The following is a 6000-nucleotide window of genomic DNA, read 5'->3' as shown; positions in this document are numbered from 1 at the left end:
GGTCAAAAATAAATTACTAAGATGAAGTTACGAGTCAAAAATGAAGCAATCAAGATCGAGTCAAGATCGAAAATAAATGATCGAGATGAAACCATAAGTTATAAGAAATGATCTGAATGGAGCCAATATCAGGTGATTGAGATGAAATCATGAGTCAAAAATGAAATGACTAGGACTAAGTCAAGGTCGAAAATAAATAACGGGGATGAAATCATGAGTCATAAGAAATGATCTGGACTGAGCTAAGATCAAATAATCAGGATGAAACAACTAGTCAAAAGGAAACGACTAAGATCGAGTTGAGGTAAAAAATAAATGACTATAACAAAATCATGAGTCATATAAAATGATCTGGACTGAGCCAAGATCAAGTGATTGGGATAAATCACAAGTTAAAATAAAGCAACCAAGATCAATTCGAGGTCAAAAATAAATGTTTGAGACGAAATCATGAATCATATGAAATTATCTGGACTGAGCTAAGATCAGGTGATCGAAACAAATCAAAATGAAGTGATCAAGATCGAGTCGATGTCAAAAATAAATGATCAGAACGAAACCACGAGTCATAAGAAATAATTTAGACTGAGCTAAGATCAGGTGATCGAGATAAAATCATAAGTCAAAATAAAATGATCAAGATCAAGTCAAGGTTAAAAATAAATGACCGAGATGAAATCACGAGTCATAAGAAATGATTTGGACTGAGCCAAGATCGAGTAATCGGGATGAAATCACGAGTTAAAAAAATAAGATGACCATGATCGAGTTGAGGTCAAAAATAAATGATCAGAATGAAACCATGAGTCATAAGAAATGACTTGAACTAAGCCAAGATCGAATGGGTGATAATAGAGTAATGTAAATGCATGCCCTATCCAAATGTACTGTATGTAGAGTTGATGCCATGAAATTTCAATTATGGTGACAAGGTTCTCGATACTCCTTCAGTCTTTCTTAGTTTCTCAATATTAATAGTCTTAGAGTAAATTTATTAGCTGATCTATATCATTCTTCTCATCTGATCATAAGTTACAAGTCGTGTTAACCAATCTATCACTGAATCATTATCAAGTCATCTTGTTTGTCCCTTTGTAAATCATTTCCTTATACTTCTTTTCATTTACCTTATCCTGAATTTCTTTTAAAAGAATAAAAAACTCTTTATGAAAAATGTAATTCATTTATTTGCCATCATTCAAATCAGTAACATACATGATACATTTTCTTAGTTCATTCAAAGAATATACATTTGGTGAAAAGTAAGAGAAATGAATCTTTATTATTGAGAGAACAAAAGGTATGGTCAACAGCAACTCAAGGGTGACTAAAAGCCAAATGCTGTGATTTACTCAAATAGGAGATTAACATCTGAAATACTGATTGCTTAGATAATTTTGAACTCAAACTCAAGATCATCCTTCAAAAACACATTCCATTAATATCTTTGAGCTAATCACCCTTATTTTGGAGACCTTTATATGAAGTTATTTTTTTGAATTTTCATCTTCACTTAAATTGTATTTTCGGGTTTTTAGTTTAAGTTTTCTTTTTTTCTCCTTTTATCTTTTTTTCTTTTTTTTGTTATTTTTTTTACTTTTTTTGTTGTTTTTTTTACTTTTTACTTTTTTTTCTTTTTTTTTTTGTACACATTTTTCTCATTCTCTTTTGTTGACACTTTTATAAAAGTTTCACACAATCCAATGATAAACTTGTCCCAATTCAATTCATGATTCTCTAAATCAAGTGTTTATATTTAATCAAAATAAACTTTTAAGGGATATAACATAGACTAGAATAAAGGCTGCCAAAAAAAGGGATAAAATAGATTCAAATTATATTTGAAAGGTAATCAAACCAAATATCATTTCTTCATGTGAGGCACTTTGACATTTTGCCCTATCAATTTTCTTTTGTTTTTTTTTTTTTTTTTGCTTCTTTTTTTAGGTAGGGCACATTGGCATTTTACTCTATCAATTTTTTTTAATTTTTCATTTATCAAAAAAACTTGATCACAAAAGGGCTTTACCCCTAAGGATGAATAAATTTTTCAAACTTTGCCCCCAGTGTGGGGGTGATCTTTGGTTAGGGTTTCTAAAAAAAAAAATTTAAAATGCTTAAATGGGGTAGCAATGGATTTTTTTTTTTGAAGGATAGAAGAAAGATGATCATTTCTCATTTCAAACATGAATACTCTTAATGAAAAAATTTTATTGACTAAGAACAGACTTATGAATTAGCAAAGATAATGTATTACATCACTTTTTAAAATTTTTCCTCAGATTTATCTTTTTATTTAGCAGTCCTAACAATCTCTAATTTATTAATCAAAACATCATGAATGGTGTTTTTAAAGTCAAATCTTGAATTATAGTCACGACTATCTGAACATTCATTATTCGAAAAAAAATGGATAGAAAAAAAAGTATGAGACGATAAAAGTAAATGATGGGTATTCACAAAAAAGAGAAATGTTATGAAATGCATCAAGCGTGTCACTTTATGAAAATGATGAAAATAAAATAAAATCTAAGTACATAAAAGAAGATCCACATTTTTAAAAGATCTAAGATGATAGACAATTTCAATCAACCTCTAAAAATTGTGTGGGTGATGAGTTACCACTGACATTATATGTCGTGTTTTTATTGATATCAAAATTTATCAGCCTTTCTTTAATCAAACTTTGCACCATACATTTCAAAATGATATAATTTTCGATGGAATGGCCTGTCACACCAAAATAATAGTTACAGTGAGCAGTGGAGTGATACCATTTAGGATAAAAAAGTTCAAGTTATTTTGTAGGAATAAGGGCAATCAAGTGATTCTTGTAAACCTTTTGGTATAGTTTAGTATAGCTCATAAGGATAGGGTTAAATGTAGGTTTTTCCCTATTCTATGGTTCTTGTGCACTACTCATTAGGGTAGTAAGATGAATGAAGGGCCTACAAGGGGATGGATAAGAAGGTTGTAGAGTTAATTGGTGGAGTACAACAGAAACATGACTTGCAAGAGAATGATATGTGAGATAGATTGGTTGAGGGTAGTTTTTAAATTGTTACTTGTCGAAACTTACAGCATAAGTTTCATTTGTTTTTGGTATCTTTTTAGCAGAAAACTCCCTTTCTTCCAATTTACCATTCTTAATTACATTTTAAATGATTTCTCCTAAAATTACTATGTTGGTAAAATTTTTAATTGCGTTCCCTATTATCTTTTTATAGTATAACGACTTGAAAGTGCTTACAAATAGCACTATCATCTCTTTTTTTGTTAAAGAGGATTATACCTAAGTAGCGATATCCTACCACTTTTGTGCATACTCTTTAAAAAACTTAGATGCTTTCTTTTTCATCCCTTGTAATGAAAGATGATCAAGAGTCATATCTATGATGTGACGATATTGGTTAATGAAAGATTGAATTAGATTCTTTCACAACTTAATGCAAGTCCTATCTAGCTGGACATACCATCTTTAGCAAACTAAGTCAAGTTGTCTTAAAACACATGTATAAGCAGCTTCTCATTGTTGGCGTGAACTGCAATCTTACGATAATACATTGTGATATACATGATAAGGTATTTTGTACCATCATATTTTTTAAATTTTAATACCTTAAACTTTAGAGGAATCACAACATCTGAAACCAGATAAAGGTTGGCAACATCCATGGATCTATAAAAAATCAATGCCCTCTATAGCCTGTAATTTTTCTTCAATCATGCTCATGACTTGATCGATCTTAGAGTCTTTTGGAGGTATAACTATCTGTAACTTTTTTTTCTCTTTAGTCTTATCCATTTTAGGAATTTGGATTGGCTCATCTGCCTTTTTAATGAATACAAGATTGGTATAGCTTTGAACATTTCCTTGATTAAAATTTGAGAACATGGTTTGTTGTTAATAAAAGCTTAAAGTGGCCTGAATCTGATATGGATTAAAATCTAAAGGATATAGTGGCTCAGTATCTTTATGTAAGATATCTTCTTCTATTGTCTTTCCTTTATTTTTTTTCAGAGCTTTTAAGATTTTGTTTAATTTTTCTTCAAGTATCTTCAAGCCTTTTCTATCTTTTCAAACCTATCTATATTGTCTTGCTTCATTTTTTTAGCTTTAGCCCGAGTGTAGTACTGATGTTGAGCTATCCTTAAATCTTGATTTTCCATAATTATGGTACAAATTTAGAATGATGTTTATGGATCTGTCAAATTATATATGAGAATGAATGCAATGATGCATGAATGCATGCATACACAACAAAAAAGGGTTAGTGAACATAATATGTAATCTACATGCATGTTTATGAATATACGTAAAAAGAAAAAAAATAGAAAAAGATAAGAACATTGGTTAGTCAACTAAAAATAAAGAACAAACACTACAAAGCAAGTAAAATAACAACATGACCCTAGATTTGGGTTAATTATAAAGGGTGAAAGGACATGGCTCTATCTATAGTTAGGCTCTTAAAGTTAACTATATGCGGTTTGGATTACCTCTAAAAGATTTCAAATTATTCCTTACATCATAGTCTATTATAGACTAGTAAGACATCCCAATCCTCACCCATCATAGGCTACAAAGCAAAAAGGGTTCAATCTGAGTGAAAATGTTTCTCAGGCCTATGTGAAGATATGAAATCTTATGAAGGCATAGGTACTTCACTCCCTCCTAAAGGTAGAGCCCAAATGAAAGCTTATGTTATGCACATGCAAATGAATGACATATATATACAGTAAATAAATGAATAACTAAAACAAATATAAGCAATGAAAAGAAATAAAAATAAGGAAGAAAATAAATTTCAAGTTTATTAAGCAAAGCTTGGATAATAAAGAATCATTTACTGGCCTGGCTCTCGATGTTTCCAGTGGAGTCGCCAAACTATCATAACGTATAGATCCGTTGACCTACCTTTAAACATGGATTAAAAGAGTCACCACCAATCTTTTTTGTTTAGGTGTGATTGGCCATTTGAAACATATTTTAATCTGCGAAAACAGATGTTAGGTTCAAAAATCGGTTATGTATTGAAAAGATTGTAGCACCCTTACAATATCCATCCAAATGATGATACTAGTTTTATTTTAAGTTATTCAAATCTTGATCATTTTTATGATTTATCAAATAATTTAATATTAAAAATTAATCTTAAAATTATCTCAATAGTTTGGTAGACTTAAAAATAATCCTCCAATAGTCTAAAGGATAAAAATTTTTTTTTTTTTTTTGAAAAATTGATTTATGAAATTTTTCAATAGTTTGGTGGATTTTATTTTGAAAATTAAATCCATGAAAATTCCCTAATAGTTTAGTAGAATTCATGAATTTATTATGCAATAATTTTTATTTGAAACAGATTTTTTTATTTTTTATTAAAAGAATTTTTTTATACATATTTTTTTGAAAACTTAAAAAGATTTTTTTTACTATTATTTTTTATTATTTTGAAAACTTTATTTGAAAAGATTTTTTTATTTGAAAAGATTTTTCTTATAGAATATTTTTCTTTTAAAAAAAAACTCATTTATTTTCAGAAATAAAATAACAGAAATAAAATTTCTTAAAAATAAAACAAAAAAATTTTCAAAAATAAAATGAGTTAAAAAAAAGTAAAATAAAATAAAAATAAAAATAAAATGAAAAAAAAATGCGATCGGGTCGGGTTAACGTGTGGGTCGGTGCATGGGTCAACAGGTCAAAACATAGATCCTAGGCTACCAAAATGATGCCATTTGGGGTAGTATAAAAGCGAGCTTTTAGAGGTTTTATCCCAGATGCCTCTATTCTCTCTCTCTCTAAACCCTCAAATGTTCTCCCTTCTTTCTAAAACCCAACTGAAATCCCACCAAAAATTGAAAATCCTTGCTGGTTTTTAGAAAATTCCACAAAAAAATTCATATTCTGTCGAAAAGCTCATTAAAAAATTCATATCCCATCGAAAAATTCATCGAAAAATTCAAACATTCAAACTTCAAACCCAATTTTCCAAAAAA

Source organism: Durio zibethinus, chromosome 28 (assembly GCF_047325235.1).
Source record: "Durio zibethinus cultivar Kanyao isolate XHJ-2024 chromosome 28, ASM4732523v1, whole genome shotgun sequence".
In the NCBI taxonomy this organism is placed as follows: Eukaryota; Viridiplantae; Streptophyta; class Magnoliopsida; order Malvales; family Malvaceae; genus Durio; species Durio zibethinus.
Note: the sequence above shows the minus strand (reverse complement) of the source record.